Consider the following 18,866-nt stretch of genomic DNA (forward strand, 5'->3'; position numbering starts at 1 on the left):
TTGTCATTCCTATTCAACCTTTTGCTGTTTCCACATTTGCAGTGTGAAAAAGCGACCTTCCTTCACACACTGGTGTGTTCATGTAGTAAACAGGCTACTGGGGTGATTGTGACTCACTCTAGGAGGCACTTTTTTTCCCTAGTAATATTTTAATCCTATCATAACATTGTTTCAATAAAATAACTGGGAAGTAATAGTTTGGTATAGATTTTATCAGTCACATGATGGTTTTTTAATTTCTCTGCACAAATATAACCCTTGAAAATTTTATTTTGAAAATTATTTGTGTATTTATTGGAGTTTTGAAAGAATTATATATTATTTACATTTAATAGACCACCTAGACTCTCATTGCCTCTGAAAATTAATGAATTGTTGGAAAAGCAGAAGGAAATGAGAATGCATCTTTCTACCCATTGCCTAAAGTTTGAAAAAAAATGATTTTATATAGAAAATTAGCTGCATGCCAAATCAGTTCTCTTCTACTGATTAAAAAGTTATGGAGGCAATTTAGAAATATTAAAATTAAAAACTCCCAGTCTTCCAGGATTTGTGTGTCAAAATGAATGAGAGCTGGAAAATTTATACTTAAAATTACCACCTCAATTCTGAATTTTTAGGAATATACTGGATTATGGTATTGACATCTAAATATAAAATTTATTTCACGAAAACATTTTATAAGATTTTTCTAATATCTATGAAATATACCATTTTATGGTATATACCTCTTAGCACTTTACTTGTATTTAGATTTTATACTTTTGTTGTACTAATACCCAGAATCTACAAGAAACTCAAACAAATCTGCAAGAAAAAAAAATCCCGTCAAAAAGTAGGCTAAGGACACAAATAGACAATTCTCAAAATAAGATATACAAACGGCCACCAAAAATGTGGAAAAATACTCAGCATCACCAGTCATCAGGGAAATGCAAATTAAAACCAGAATGCAATACCACCTTACTCCTGCAAGAACAATCATAATTTAAAAATCAAAAAATAGTAGATGTTGGCATGGATATGTTGAAAAGGGAATACTTTCACACTGCTGGTGGGAATGTAAACTAGTACAACCACTATGGAAAACTGTGGAAATTTCTTAAAGCACTAAAAGTTGATCTAACATTGGATCCAGCAATCCTACTACTGTGTATCTACCCAGAGGAAAAGAAGTCATTATATGAAAAAGATACTTGATCACACATGTTTATAGCAACACAATTCACAATTGCAAAAATGTGAAACCAGCCCAAATACACATCAGTCAATCGTTGGATAATGAAAATGTGATACACACACACACACACACACACACACACACACACACACACCATGGAATACTACTTAGCCATAAAAAGGAACAAAATAATGGCGTTCACTGCAACGTAGATGGAGTTGGAGACCATTTTTCTAAATGAAGTAACTCAGGAATGGAAGCCAAACATCATATGTTCTCACTCATAAGTGGGAGCTAACTTGTGAGGGCACAAAAGCATAAGAATGATACAATAGACTTTGTGGACTTAGGGGGAAGAGAAATGGTGGGTGGGAGGATGAGGGATGAGACAACCCATTGGGTACAGTGTACACTACTTGGGTGATGGGTGCACCAAAGTCTCAGAAATCACTACTAAAGAACTTATCAATGTAACAAAAAGTCACCTGTTCCCCAAAAACTATTGAAATATTTAAAAATGTAAGAAATTTCTGTTGTTTTAAGCCAAAAAAGAGAATGGAACTGACATGCAATTGTAGATGAAATCAGGTGACTCATTCAGAAAAGAGTTATCTTTAGATTTTCCTTTTTATGTTTTTTATATTTTTTTTATTTTACTTTTTGTCTCTCAGCAGGTTTCTAAACTATCACCTCTCATTTGACTTTACTCAATCCTTGTTGTATCAGCATATGCTATTTGCAGTAATGCAGTAAATACTTTGAAATATACAATAAATGATTAACTACAGATACACTATTGTGCTACTGAACAGTAGATCTTATTCCATGTAAGTGTATTTTTGTACCCATTAACTATCTGGAATTGAATTGGATTTTTCATTAACACAAATAAATGACAAATGCTTGAAGTGTTGGATATCTCAAGTTACCCTGACTTGGTCATTACACATTGTATGCATCTATCAAAATATCACGTGTACACCATACACATTTGCCACCAATATGTGTTCATAATAATTAAAAATTAAAAATTGAATTTTTTTCATGTAATTGATAACATGTATTTTGTTTTATTTGCTTTAGATTGAACATATATTATAGATAAAATGCTAAAGGCCATGATATTCCCTTCCCAAGTCAAGCACTCTGATTAATTGATGAATCTGGTCTATGTTTTATGTTTCCTAAGAAATAATTGTACAAATAATGTGGAATTCTCAAATGAATGTTGAAGTTTAGAAACTTTCCCATCTGTTTATTGACCATTCATTTTCCTCATCTTTTTAAAAAAAGTTTATTCTTTGTACATTGTGTGGTATGTGTGGTGATGGGGGGATCTAGTGATATAACACACCCACCCTGGATTCTCTACAGAAAGCCAGTTAACTCAATTCCATTTATTGTGTAGTTTGTTGTTTCCACACTGATTTGTAATAACTCTAATTTTATATAGTAAGATCATATGTATGAATTTGTCTGCTTTTGTTTTTTTTGGCAGGGTTCGGAGCTCTTTATTTTTTTTTACATTGGTCTATTTATGCATCCATTTACTGATACAAAATGTATTAATTGCTACAGTTTTATATTTTTATATATGATGGGGTGTTTTATTCTTGATTTACCATTTTCAGAATTTTGTTAACTATTCTTATGCCTTAATAACGTGAAGATGGGATATTTCTTAAGGGTTAAAGAAATAATATACTATATATTCCAAGGGACTGTAAACATTTATTTCTATATTTTATCAAGGGTAGACACAGTTCGAGTTAAATTAGTCCAGTAAATATACACTAATACAATTAAAAATGTCAAGTGTTATGAGACTACATTAAAGAACATTGAACAATTATTTAAATTACATCAACATTTATGTTTTGCTTAAAAACGATAATAAATAGTTTTGAAGAATTGGGAATGGAGAAGGAACTTGTTCACTCGAATTAGTATATGATTGTTTTAATAGAGCAAATATTACTTTTACCATATCTTCATCTTGGATATGGCAGTCACTGAAATTCTTAAACTTTTGTATTCTACAACTCTATTTTAGGAGAATATAGAAATATGTATTCTAATGAACAATAGAGTATTGCAGGTGTGCTCTGAAATAATGTATTTCTGTGATAAATTTCATCTATCAAATAGAAGAGTGGAGACAGAAATATTAAGTGCAAGCCCTATATTAAAAACAGTCATCAAAAAGATGAGTATTTGTGCATAAACTGAAAAGTGAGGTTGGAAATACTCTAGCTGTGTATTATGTTGATTGCTTTATAAGTAAGATGATCAAATGACCGAGATAGGTTAGAGAATGATCAGGACATTATTAATAATCAGTCCAGTACAGCAGGAGTAAACTAAGTTCACCCCAGGCAAACTGGCTTATGTGAATACCCAGTGTAATAAGAGCCCACTAGGTAAGGATTCAGTTAATCAGACTAACATTGATTGGGCATCGATCAGCACTATGTGTTGTTGTAGACTGTTTCTTTACTACAAGTCCTAGGAAACATTGTAGTTTCTCAGGAAACAATCAAAGCCAACAATTGAAATAATGTAGTAAATGTAATAAGACATACAGGTTTACATTCGCATCCTTGAACTTATTGTCCAATCTTCATTAATTTTTGTCACATGGTTTTGGAGGTGATTAGACCTTAGTGCAAAGGAAAGTATCAGGCAGGGAGAAAATGCAGTTATATTGTACTTGCGTAGTGCTTCAGTGCATTTTTGTAGTATCTCACTCTAAAATGCTGATAAACAACGCTTGAGGGCATGCAAACCCGGTAATGTTTTTTCCATTTTGGACATAAGGAAACTAAGAATCAAAGTGATTACAAAATCACAGCTAATGTTAAGTAAACTCCCAGTGTCCTGCACAATGTTGAGTACTTTATTTAGAGCTTGATTAATCCTCAAAATAACTCTCCAAGTAATGTTATTATTTCCATTTTACATATGAGTAACTGGAAGCTCCAGGAAATTAACTTCCACAACCTCACATCTAGTGAGAGGCAAATCTGGAATACAAAGCTAGTGGTTTAATTTTCATTATTTCACAAACTCTTACTTGCCCCAAATAATGTTACTAGTCAAAGACAGAGGCGCTCAATGTAAACCCTGGTTTTCTGGCTGTAAGGCCACAGCAGTATCTGTTGCATCTTCTAGGCTAGCCAAATATACTTAGTCACCATACCTCACAAGTCCTTGTTTTTCTGTTAGATATGAAGCTACTACATTGAAATAGATTGGGTAAGACCAACACATATGGCTTAGTTGTTTTTGTTTTTGTTTTTTTTTCTTTTTTAACTTCTGTAGCCAGGAGTGAATCTTAAGTTTTATGCAGCTTCAGATAACAAAATGTTGGGTTCCTTCTTTAGAAATTACATTACAGCACTACTGAAAAATTTAAATACAAGGCGTTAGAAGGGGTCTACGCGGGCCAGGCATGGTGGGTCATGCCTTTAATCCTAGCACTTTGGGAGGCCGAGGCAGGCGGATCACAAGGTCAAATCAAGACCATCTTGGCCAACATGGTAAAACCCTATCTCTACTAAAAATAAAAAAAATTACCCAGCCATGGTGGTGTGCATCTGTAGTCCCAGCTACTCATGAGGCTGAGGCAGGAGAATCACTTGAACCCGGAGGCAGAGGTTGCAATGAGCCGAGATCGCGCCACTACACACCAGCCTGGCGACAGAGCGAGACTCCATCTCAAAAAAAATAAATAAATAAAAAGAGGGGGTCTATGTGACGAGGAACCTTGAAGCGTTAAGTGTTTATCTGCAGTTTTATTTTATTTTGGAATGCCTAAGTATGATTTTGTGAAAGCTGGTATACAAATAAATTTAGGAATAAACCTAGCACATTTATGATACAGTTTGACAAACTGATCAATAAAATCTATCGGTTCATTTTGTAATCTATAACTAAGATAAATTATCATGATAATGAAAAATTGCTAATATATATAGCTAATAACTTTTTGCAGTTCATTTATAAATAGGATATAGATTAAACTATATTTGTTAGATTAATGATATATCACACTTGCCCGATTATCCCAAAGTTCTAACACTTTAAATGAGATTTCTCTATACTACTTCTATTTAAAATAGTAGTATTCAATTATTTGTGAATGTCTTTTACCAATAGCCAACCCTCAAACACAAAGGTGAATTATTTCTGAGGGAAGTAAGATATAGATGAAAAATATGCATTAAGCACTAATAAAATAAATATTTTTTACCCTGGTAAAATGTGTCTGTCTGGAATGCAAATACAACTAACATCTTTGAAGATTTTATTTGTGTCTCTCCTTTTACTCGTAATGCAATGATTAATAGAAAAGAATGTCTTGATAGAATTCACTAAATATCTGACATTCTTCCCCAAAAATCTTTAGGAATCTATTAAAATATTCCTTACTGGCACAATGATTTATAATAGAACTGTGGGGCCAGATGAATTGCTAGATGATTTTTATCACAATATTTTAGTTTGTTTTAAAACTTATCTTAATATCTAGAACTTAAAAATAAGCTACCGTAATTTGGGGGAAATAACTTTGAAATTTACCAAAATTGCATGGTTAAAATTATTTGCGGTTACTTTTTTCTACATTAGTTTTTAAAAATAAATGTAAATTTATACAATTTCGTGGGCAATTTACAGTTTTAAAAGATTCATTGGTTTAAGCTTCAACAACTTAAAATATATATACTTTCGTAAAAATATTTGATGACTAATAATATAGAGTAGTACAAAGCAATATTATCGTATCAACATGAATCACTTATAAAAGGCATGATGCTATAAGTTAACATTTAAGCCACCCATTTATCTTCAAATAGTAATGATAAATAAAATTTAATGAAAGTAGAAAAAAAATTAAGAGGTGTACTGAAAAAGAAATATAAATACTTTTTGGGCCAGAAATAGTATAGAAACATGGGGACTAGGTTATTCTCTGCTAACTTCTGCTGGGGAGTGGTCTAGGGTAAACTTAAGCGCGAAAAACATCTTGCATGGTAGAGGACTGGACTCAGCTCCACCTCATAGAAAGTTTAATAAAAAAATAGGTGCAACTGCTGTACAGAGCTGAGGCTTATAGAAAGCTGCAGAAAGAAGCAGAGAAAGCTGTACAGCAGGTATTGTGGGCATGTGTCTATGGTACAGTGGTGTGGTTCTGTGATATCTCTAATCACCTTGGACTGGAGCCCTGGACTTTAAGAAACTTGGTTCTGCAGTGGGAGAGAGGGGTAGAAGTATTGTTGATTGAAGGCCACCACATACCTGATACGAAGCTGCAGGGGGAGTGCACTGAAAGAGAAAAAATTCACTCAACGTAAATGAGAAACAAAAAGGTAGAAACTACATTAGGAAAGATAATCTATTAGTGATAATTTAAAGACTTACCTGATGGTACCTGACTTTATCCTAATGAAACACAAATAATATTATAATCAGGCCTTTAAAATTAGTATGTATAAAATAATATCCTAAAATGAGATAAAATAAAAAAATCAACAGTGAGTTTAATATAAAAAATAGTTGACTATAAATTTACACTATAATGACAATCTCAATAGAAAAGGTTAGTTTTGGGCTGGATAGAGGCACCAATTGCAGAACTAAAGAAATAAAAAGTAAAAATATGATCTGAGTATTCAACCAGAGCACAATAAAGAGATACGAATAAATGAAAAGTTTAATAGAGAAGTTCAGAAGCTTCTAAGACTCCAATACACATGTAAGGGGGGGAGCTCCTAAAGTAGAGAGAGATTGGCACAGGAGGAGCCTTAAAGCAGTTATGGTGGAAAATTTTCCAGAAGAAAGGAAAGATGAAAGGTCTTCACCTAGACACAGGGTTGTGGTAATATTGTGCAATACTAAGGATAATGAGAATCAGAACTTCAAGATAAAGGGAAAACAAATTACTGGAAAACCAAATGACAATTACTCTGACCTTAGATTTCTCATCAGCATCTACTAAGAGTTATTCTTTAGAAGGAAGGAAACAAATGTGGAAAGAAAGATAAAAGAAACGATGTGTAAAAATATGGTTGTGAATATAATTAAATATTGATCCTAGAGTAATTATAACTTATTTCGAGTTTTAAAAATAAAGACGTTAAAAAAATTTTTATAATATTGACAAGGAAGTGTTTTGGAAGATAATAAAAAGAAAAAATATCTTAAAAGATGTAATATTCATAAACATTTATACACATGACAACATTACTCAAAATTTGTAAGGTTTATTTGTATAAAGTTTATTAGATTGATTTAAGAAATCTGTACTTTTCTGAGCCTAACATAAAACGAGTGCATCATTTTCATGCACTTGCAGAACATTTATCAAAACTGACCATGTACTAAAAAACAGTGACTTATAGTCCCCGACTTACAGTGATTCAACTTAGGATTTTTTGACTTTAAAGTGGTGTAAAAGTGATACACGTTTAGTAGAAAACTTACTTCAAATACTCATTCAGCTACTTTATTTTTAACTTTCAGTACTGTATTTGATAAATTACATGAAATAGTCAGTACTTTATAACAGGCTTTGTGGTAGATTATTTTGCCTATCTGTGGGCTAATGTAAGTGTCCTGAGCATATGATTTGGGATAAGTTTCTTATAACCAAACTATAATAAACACTTATGTTTTCATATATATTTGGTCAGTTTTAACCACTCTATTCAATTGGTTTATCAAATATCCAATATAACCTTTGTATAGTCATAATAACATGGACTATAATCTTATGAGTCAGTTCCTTTGTATAGAAAATGAACAATCATACCTAAAGTCGAAGATTTTTAGGATTGGAGATATAAATATTAGGTTACCCAGAGAGTGCCTTGTAAGGAAAAGGCATTCATCACAAGAAGTTATCACCATTGACTCTAATCTTCACAATAAGTTGCTGAAGTAATCATTACTCTTTTAATTTTCAGAGTTGGTATTTAAAAAGGTGAAGTACTCTCTAATATAACATATATATGTTTTTTATTGTTGTTTTTAAGGTTTGGCTTAGATGTCAATTTCTCTTCCAGGTGGGTTTACCTTCTCAAATACTCTGAGAGCACCATTTGTGAAAATTAACCCTGTACCAGACAGGCTGCATAGTCATATAGTTTATTAAAAATATTTAGGACATGTGGGTGCTCTATTATCCAGGGAGCTAGTTACTGGAGAGTTTATGTTTTTTTCATACTGGTGTCTAGGACATAGGAGGTACATAAACAATACTTACCAAATTGAAAAGGAAACTGAATGAAAGAATATTCTGATTTCAGCTAACACAGTATTTTTAACTTGCCAGGTGTATCTCTCAATGTCTATTTTAATAATATGAAAATTATGGAAAAAATCTTTGAGAATTACTAATACAGTAATAATTTTGATAAATAAAAATTTGACATTACATGAAGTTTTTATCATTTTTAATACATTTGAAACACAGTTCTCACTTTTGGTGTTCCTGGTCTAATTGTTGTGAAGAAAACTATTTGTCAAGAAGCCCAAGTATATTTCTTTTCAAAGAATGAATGCAGTGATTAGTATGTACTCAGTATTTCCTTTGACTTGTTTTACAAAAGGAAACAAATAACAAAGAAAATTACATAGAAGCATCTCCTAGAAGGTATGTAATTTCAGGTAACTTACTTTTGGATGCACAAATAGCAATTTCTTCATTCAGGCATTCAAAAGGTAACGAGACATTCATCCCACTAATTAAGTAACTCAAGAAACTGAAACGAGCAAAAGAAAAACTGATGTATTATTTTTATTAAGATTTATCTTAGACCTACACTTAGACCTACATTCCTTTAGAAATTACCAGAAATTATTTTTATTTTATAATGAAATCAAGCTAAACACTTGCAAGAGTATAGTCCTCTTGTGAGGTATGCAGAATACAATCATACTGTTACAATTCATCCTTCAACTAGTAGAGATGTTCTAAAATTTCCAAGAGTATTTTACTTCTCATGACTTCCTTATGGTGTATATTTGCTATTGTTTGGTTAATTAGAACAAACAGAGTAATTGAGGAATAATTGCAGCTATCAAACATTTATGTTTATTTTCATTATATACTCTTTTAGAAAGCAAGAAAGGTTAAAACAAGCAAGAGTTACCCTCAAATTTGAATTGGTAAATATACTTTTATTTACAATGCTTTGTCTTTTTTCATTTATAGAACACTATATAATGATTAGAAAATTATACTATTTCTGTCTTCAGAAGGTGAGGAGACTTGGGGGAAAATCCTGTGGCTCCTCTCTGCATTGCAATCTTTCCATTTTAAATATCAGTATAATCTCTCCCTTTCTTCAAAGTAATGTGAAAATTATGGAGAAAATGCTGGTAAAGTCAATTTGGAGTGGTGAAATACATGCACTTTCTAGATGAATGAAAGATGAGAAATCACAGGATGAATATACAAGAAAATTAATATGAAAAATGTTCCTCAAGAATGTACTGTGTACCCACAATATTAAAAAACTTAAAAAGTAAAATTAAAAAATATATACCATGTACTTACAAAGTAAAAAAATTAAAAAGTAAAATTTTAAAAATGATATTCACTTGTAGATAATTCTTCTTCATTATCACTAAGGTAGAACTGTTTTCCTTGGTGGCTTTTACTACTTTAAGCATATCACTGGAGTCCAGGAATTTTGAAATTCATCAAAATCTTGTTGAGTGCCTATTAAAATAATCTTAAAATAGTCCAAGTGATACAATATTTGTAGGGAAGGGAACACCTTAAAAAGAATACAAATGCAATGTTACAAGACAAGAAAAGGAAAGGAAATATATACAGAGAAGGAAGAAATAAAACTGTCTTTGTTAGCAGATGACAGAATTGTCTATGTAGAAAATTCCAAAGACTCAACAGAAAAACTCCTGGAACTAATACACAATTTTGGCAAAAAGGGATATAAGATTAATATACAAAAGTCAGCCACTTTCCTTTACAATAGCAATAAATGATTAGAATTTGAAATTAAAAGTATACCATTTACATTTGCATCCTTAAAAATGAAATACTTAGATATAAATCTAATGAAATAGGTATAAGATGTATATGAGAAAAACTATGAAACTGTGATGAAATAAATAAAAAAAGCTAAATAAATGGAGACATATTCCAGGTTTCCAAATAGAAGACTTAGTATTTTCAAGATGTCAGGTCTTCCCAATTTGATCTATAGATTCAGTACAATCCCCAATCAAAATCTCAGGAAACTATTTTATAGATATTGACAAACTGATTCTAAAGTTTATATAGAGAGGCAAAAGATTAACCAACATAATATAGAACAACAATTGAGTTGGAGGACTCAGACTACCTGATTTTAAGACTTACTGTAAAGCTGCAGTAATCAAGACAGTGTGGTATTGTTAAAATAATAGACAGTAGATCACTGAAACAGAATAGAGAGCCCAGAAATAGACACACATAAATATAGCCAACTTACCTTTGACAAAAGAGCAAAGGCAATATAATGGAGAAAGGATAGTCCTTTCAACAAATGATATTTGTACCACCCTACTTCCATATGTAAAAAAGTGAATCTAGAAACAGACCTTACACCCATTAAAAATTAATTAAAGATGGATCATAAACCTCAATGTAAAATGCAAAACTACAGAACTCTTTGAAGATAACATGGGAGAAAATGTAGATGACCTTGGGTTACACAATGACTTTTTAGGTACAAAATCAAAGGCAAGATTTATAAAATAAATTATTGATAAGATAGACTTCATCAAATATAAAAAATTCTGAGCTGGGTGTGGTGGCGTGTACCTGTAGTCCTGGCTACTCAGAAGGCTGAGGGAGGTTTGCTTGAGTGCAGGAGTTTGAGACCACCCTGGGGAGCATAGTGAGTCTCTCATCTCAAAACAAACACAGAAACAAAATTAAAACTTCTACTCTGCAGGAAACTGTCTTGAAAGAAAATGAAAAGACAAGCCACAGACTGGGAGAAAATATTTGCAAAAGACATACTTGATTAAGAACTGTTATGCAAAATGTCCAAAAGTCTCTTACAACCCAACAATATGAGAACAACCCATTTAAAAAATGGTACAAAGACCTTAGCAGATATCTCACCAAGAAAGATATACAGATGGAAAATAAGCATCTGAATAGATGCTTCATATATATCATCAGGGAAATGTAACATGAAACAACGAGATACCACTATACTATTAGAATGCTTAGTCTGCTCAGTTTGCTACAACAAAATACCATAAACTGGATAGCTTATAAACAACAAAAATTATTTCTCTTGTTTCTGGATGCTGAGAATTCCCAAAGTGTTTGTAGATTTATAATATGCTCATAAGCTGCTTTCTGGTCATAGGTAAAGGCTTTTTACTGTGCCTGTCTCACATGTGACAGGGGCAAGGTATTTCCCCTGGGGTTGTTTTTAAGGGAACTAATCTAATTGAGGAGGGCTCCTCATGACCTAATCACCTCCTAAGTCTCTCATGACCTAATTGCTTTTTTAAAACCCCACCTTTCTAACATTTGTGGTTAGTTTTCAACATATGAATTGAATGCAGTGGGGGCGTGGACACAAACATTCAGAGGAGACCAAACAGCCAAAATGCAGAGCACTGACATCACCAAATGCTGACAGGATGAGGAGAAATAGGAACTTTATTCTTTCCTGGTGGAAATGCAAAATGGTACAGCCAATTTGGAAGACAGTTTGACAGTATCTTGCAAAATTAAACATACTCTTATCATATGATCTGGCAATTTACCCCAAGGAGTTGAAAACTTACGTTAACATGGAAACCTGCACATGGATATTTATAGCAGCTTTATTCATCACCAAAAGTTTTGAGATATACTTCAGTAAGTGGATGCATAAATAAACTATGGTACATACAGATATTGCAATATTATTCAGGATTTAAAAGAGAGGAGCTATCAAGCCATGGAGAGACATAGAGAAAACTTAAATGTATGTTACTGAATGAAAGAAGCCAATCTGAAAAGGCTGTATATTGTATGATTTCAACTGTATGGCATTCTAGAAAAGGCAAAACTATGGAGACACTAAAAAGACCAGTGTTTGCTGGGGAGAAGGTGAGAGAGGAATGCGTATGGAGATTAAGAAGATTTTTAGGACAGTGAAAGAAACTGTTGTGTATGGTGCTGTAGTCCTATGATGCTATTTTCATAATAAATTTGTGCAAACCCATTGAAGGTTCACCGGTTGTAATGAATGTACTCAAATGTACCACTATGGAGAGGATGTTGATAATAGGGAGGCAGTTCTCTTAATGCACCAACTACCTTAGTTCTCGGGTGGCAGGATAGCATGGTAGGAAACCAGATGATGTAGTTCAGTGTTTTTTAAATGCTTCATGAACAATTCTTGGTTTGTAAAGTTAATTTATTAATTATAATAACCAGCTATTTTTGTTAGTAAATTGACTAGAATATATTATATCAAAATATATTTTATCAGAATGTATGAATTTAATATATTAAAATATAACATTCTAAGTGGGTTAGGAATGACAAATTCATATAATTTTTTTCAGTTATACATTTCTTATTGAAAAATTAGAGATACATAGTGAATTTTTTAACGATTACTGTGAAAATGTGATAATAACAGAGTTTTTTCTCAAACAAATTTACAAGAAAAAAACGACCCCATCAAAAAGTGGGTGAAGGATATGAACAGACATTTCTCAAAAGAAGACATTTATGCAGCCAAAAAGCACATGAAAAAATGCTCATCATCACTGGCCATCAGAGAAATGCAAATCAAAACCACAGTGAGATACTATCTCACACCGGTTAGAATGGTGATCATTAAAAAGTCAGGAAACAACAGGTGCTGGAGAGGATGTGGAGAAATAGGAACACTTTCACACTGTTGGTGGGACTGTAAACTAGTTCAACCATTGTGGAAGCCAGTGTGGCGATTCCTCAGGGATCTAGAACTAGAAATACCATTTGACCCAGCCATCCCATTACTGGGTATATACCCAAAGGATTTTAATCATGCTGCTATAAAGACGCATGCACACATATGTTTATTGCGGCACTGTTCACAATAGCAAAGACTTGGAACCAACCCAAATGTCCAACAATGATAGACTGGATTAAGAAAATGTGGCACATATACACCACGGAATACTATGCAGCCATAAAAAAGGATGAGTTCATGTCCTTTGTAGGGACATGGATGAAGCTGAAAACCATCATTCTCAGCAAACTATCACAAGGACGAAAAACCAAACACCACATGTTCTCACTCATAGGTGGGAACTGAGCAATGAGAACACATGGACACAGGAAGGGGAACATCACACTCTGGGGACTGTTGTGGGGTGGGGGGAGGGGGGAAGGATAGCATTAGAAGAAATACCTAATGCTAAATGACGAGTTAATGGATACAGCACACCAGCATGGCACGTGTATACATATGTAACAAACCTGCACGTTGTGCACATGTACCTTAAAACTTAAAGTATAATAATAATTAAAAAAAAAAAAAAAAAAGAGTTCAGGCTTTGGAGTCAAGTAGCCTTAAGATAAAATCTTTTGTATGTGAACCTGACCACAGTTTTCTTACCTAGGAAATGGATCTGATAATTGTACCTCCATAAAAGGAGGGTTGAAGACTAAATGATAGAGATTAAACATAAAGCCTGGCACATAGGATATATTTCAATAAATATTGGCCTTCTTATTATTGTGGGGAAATAGATATTAGGTATACTTTTCATTCATCTTTAAATACTTCAGTCACTCTCTTCTGATATTAACAAGTTTACTTCATTTATTACGTTGTTTCGGCAGTTGACCCTTCAACTTAAAAATTAAATCATAGAATATTAGTCAGTTGATGGACAGCTGACATTTGCTTTAACGAAAAAGAGAGGGGTCTTTCTCACGGAAAGAGCCAAATTATTTTATAATATTTTTGTTACATTATGAAACAATAGGGAACTATATTCTAAGAAAAATCTTTTAGGAATTTGATACTGTAAATAACTGGAACTAATATATCTTTTATGTATAATTTGTTTGTAATTTTATGTTACACTTCTCTGAAGACTGATGTAGTTTAATAAAAGGAATGAAAAATATTATTTTTGAAAAATATTCTTCATATTTATGGACATTTTGAATTGTATAATTTGTTTTAACTAACTTTTGTAAACTTTTATTTTTAAATTTAACAAAATTAAGTTAACCCTCTTTTTTTTTAACTTAGACAATCTATTCATTGGCAGTTTAAAGTGTTACATTATTAGTTATTTCAATTTACATTTTTCATATAATGTCAACTCTAGATTTATAATTGATTTCAATTTTCATAGTTTCATAATATACTTAAATACAAATCACTACCCCCCATTCACCCACAAAATATTTTTGGAGCTATTTATTTGGCTTTTTATCCATTTGCCCTCATTTTGTCATAATCAGGCTACATTCATGGAAGTATATTGTGTATATATGAAATAATCCATTATTTGTATTTCAGTTAAAAAAGAGTTAGTTGCTGAAGTTTTAAAGGGATAGAGGGCCACTTATGCCTTCAGGTCTCTATTAAGTTGGAAAATGTAACTTATGTATTTCAGAATTTAGGGTTGATGGTAGAATATTAGTGGCTAAAAAAACATTGAATGAGCCCTCATATATTGCCGAGGTGCAATGGTGTGCTGAAGCCAGCTAGGACAAGCTCTAGTGCTGATTAAATTTTTAGGAATTTTGTAAACAGGTTGTGAAACACAGTAATTTTGAAAAAGTATATGAACATGTAGTCATAAAAATCATTAAAAATAACTATAACAAATACTACAAACTCACTGCCTCTAAATTATTTATTTCCCATTAACTATGCTCATGAGATTATTTATATCTATTGCATTATATGTTTGAAATTTTAATTTTTGCAGTGATGGATGTGTTCGATGTATTATCCACTAGCCACATGTAGTTATTGGGCACTTAAAATACGATTAGTGCTACTGAGGTCTTTGCATTTTTAATTTTATTTAATTTTAATTTTAATTTGAACTTAATCAAATGTGGCTAGTGGATTCCATCTTGGACATCATGAGTTTAGATACATTCTGTCTCATGGAATTTGAACACTAGGTGAAATGAGCAGTAAATAACATTTGCTATATGGGCAGGCAGTTTCCTAAAGCACTTTCCACATATAATTAGCTCATTAAATCCTCAAAGCATCTCTATGAAATATATTTTATTAATCCCACCTTATTAAGGAGACTGAGGCATAGAAATGTTAAAGGACTTGTTCAATTCCATACATCATGAGAATGATGGAAGTCAAGACTCAACCCCAACAGTCTAGTTTCAATGCCATACTTCTAAAAATATACCATCTGTTGTGCTGAAATTGACAAAAAGGTGGTTCAATTATTTATTTCCTTAAAAATTGCATCAAGATTAATCCAAACTCCTGTTAAACTCAGGGGGAAAACCAAGTACAATAAAAGGTTGTAAATAAAAAATCCCAGAACAGAGCAGGCAAAAGGATACCAATTGATAGATTAGTGTATTGAGCCAAGCAATGTTAATGAGTATGTATTGAACAACTCTTAAGCTGCAGTGCGCGGGGTTGAGCAAATCGGGCTAACAATTTACATTCTAGTATGTGCACATATGCTATGTGTACTGAGGAGTGTGCTTGCTTTCATTTCTTCAAACACTTTAAGAGTCTTTAACTCTGTGTTGGGTACTTAGTAGGGATTCTGTAAACATTTTTAAAAATAATTCAATGTTTGCATTTGATAATTTTTTCAAAAGAAGGCTTAAATTTTTATTCAAAAATATTAAAATATTTTAGGTGAAAATACATACATATTGTGTATTATTTGCATGCCATTAGCTAGAATTTGTGTCAGATATGCTAGGCATTTCAGAACTTACCTATTTCTTGCTTATGAGTGAATGCTGAGCACTTGGTTATCACACTGTAACTTCATGTTATAATGAATGCTGTAGCCTTAGTACATTTAAATCTGCTTCCATTGTAAAATATGTCAGCAATAAAAGATACTTTTAAATACATCATAAATGTCTTCATTTAAGATTTGTTAAAACACAATGTTATTTGTAAATGTTAGCAGATTTTAACATGGGAAAGTTAAATATTTAATTATTTAGTTCACAAAGCTAAAATTTTTGACTAAATATGAAAGAAATTAGCATTTATTTAATCCCTAAATAAAATTAGCTGTATCTCTGTTCCCTGGTCAGAGATACTTGATCATGTTAAATGCATGTTTTAAATATCTCTTTATGAAAAGTATGTGAAATCTTTCTTTGGGGAAATATAAAAAACATTTTAACTATATTTTAATTAAGGATCTAATAAAATATATATTTATGAAAAGTATGTGAAACCTTTCTTTGGGGAAATATAAAATATATTTTAACTACATTTTAATTAATGATCATATAAAACTATTTATTAATTTGGAACTAGAATTTAGTTCCCTGTTCACATTGCTTAGAAAGGAATAAAAGATAGCAGTATGTGTTGATTCAAAAATAATATTTAAGAAAATCTGTACTGTTTGGAGAGCACAGGGAAGAGCAGGAACACATATTAATAATTTGTAAATTATACAAATTGTAGCTGGGAATAAGAAATTATTGTATTACCAATTTAAACTCATTAGTTAACATATATTCTCCCTTATATATAAAAACACTGAATATTAAAAGATGAATTCAAAGATGTTGTTTTCCCTTAAATATTTTATGGTCTAAGAGAGGAAACAAATAAGTAAACCAGTAAAAGTGACAAAGTATTAGAATGAAAATGACAAAATATTATGAGACCATTCATGAGAGCCTTTCATCTCATGCTGAGAAATTGACCCTATAATACTTGTTGATAATACCCTCTTCAATTTTTTAAAATAAGATTGTTTGTATGTTCCTTATGTGTTTTGACTTCATTTACAGTAGTTTGTGGTATATATGGGATGAGGTTAAGAAAATGTAAGGTCCTGTCACCTTTATTCCTCATTCTTAAGAAAACTTACGTTTATATCTATTGATCTCTGTCTGGGTTTCCAGGAGAGAAAGTTACTGCTTTGACCTATTAAATGCAAACAACTGTGTGAGCCAATCCATTGGATAGCATAAATAACTTACCTATAATATGGATTTATTCATTGGCCACTTCTATTGGTAGTCAAGTTTTCATGAGAGTAGAATAATGAGATTATAGTGATTTATTTCTTTTACTTTTAGTTCTATCAATTTTGCTTTATATATTTAAAATTGTACTTTAAAATCTTGTTGAAAGATTGACCATTTCCTTGCTATGAAATGTTCTTTAAGTTTAGTAATGCATCTTGCCTTAAAGTGTAATATTTCTAATATTGGTATATTTTATATATATATAATATTTCTAATATTGGTATATTTTTTATATATATATATATAAAATATATATATGTACCAGCTTTCTTTTGGTTAGTGTTTGCATTGTATAACTTTTTCTAGTCTTTAACTTTACACTTATCTATCTGTGCTCTTATATTTAAGGCATTTATCTTCCATAACTTTTGTCTTTTAATTGGAATTTTAGTCCATTTACATTTAATATAATTTCTCATGTTTACGTTTATATTTAACATCTTACCATTTGTTTTTTTGTTTCCTACCCTCTACCACCTATTTATAATATTTTAATTAATATACTTTAATAATGTATTTTTAAAATCCTACTCCCTCCTTCCACATTAGCTAGTTATTTTTTTTGCTAAATGTTTTACTAAATGTACTTAGTAAATTTAATTTTTTTATTTTTAACAAATTCCAGTTTTTAATGAAGTTTACATTCTTCTTACATATTTTTGAACATATTAATCATAGTTATTCTAAAATTTATTTTTGATAACCACACTTACTAGATTATGTATGTATCTCTTTCAATTTTTTTAGGTTTATTTTTCTTGCAGGCTTGGACTTTTTAAAATAAAAATCCAGGCATTTTATAAAAAATTTGTAGAAACTGTGGTTGACTTATTATTCACAGAAAGTGCATTCTATCATTTGGTAGATAGATAAGAGTGAGGACTGATCACTGTCATTTAAATCCAGGGCTGAGTTGACTCAAGGCTGGGTTGGCTATTTACCCCTCATTTGCCCTACTTATAGAGTGTAGCCCTTCAGAAACTTCAGCTGTACACTGAAGTGTTTACTAGGGCTCTTTCTTATTTAGTCACTCCAGTTTTTGTTTTTCCTGGACCATAGGGTTTTCTGTTTAGATCCTTAGGTTTTTGTCATATGCACTTTAAGAATTAATCTCACTTTTCTGTACTTTATTTTGCTCCAGGTTAAGGGCCTCCTACATTTCCAAAATCTGTGTCTCTCTGGTTTCAAAAGACTGCCAACATCTCTTTTCTGAGCTGTGGTTCTCTTCAAGATGCTTAGTCTTCCTCCCTTTGGTAAGAAGTCACAAATCCCTCAGGGGAAAAGTGACTTCTGGTCACTTAGCTTTGTTCTTACTTTCTCTCTGAGATGTTAGACCTTCCAAGATGCCTGCTCAGTAGTTCTTGAATGTTTCAACTATTTTTTTAAATCATTATTCTCCCAAAGTTAATCTATCATAATCAAAAGCAGAATTCAAGAAAT

The 18,866-nt window shown here is 31.7% G+C and overlaps 1 protein-coding gene across 4 annotated transcripts in view; it reads left to right on the forward strand.

The window, feature by feature from the left end:
* DPYD (dihydropyrimidine dehydrogenase) overlaps positions 1 to 18,866 on the forward strand; it is an 843,687-nt gene that overhangs the window by 209,101 nt on the left and 615,720 nt on the right.

This window comes from Pongo abelii, chromosome 1, assembly GCF_028885655.2.
Source record: "Pongo abelii isolate AG06213 chromosome 1, NHGRI_mPonAbe1-v2.0_pri, whole genome shotgun sequence".
NCBI classification, from domain to species: Eukaryota; Metazoa; Chordata; class Mammalia; order Primates; family Hominidae; genus Pongo; species Pongo abelii.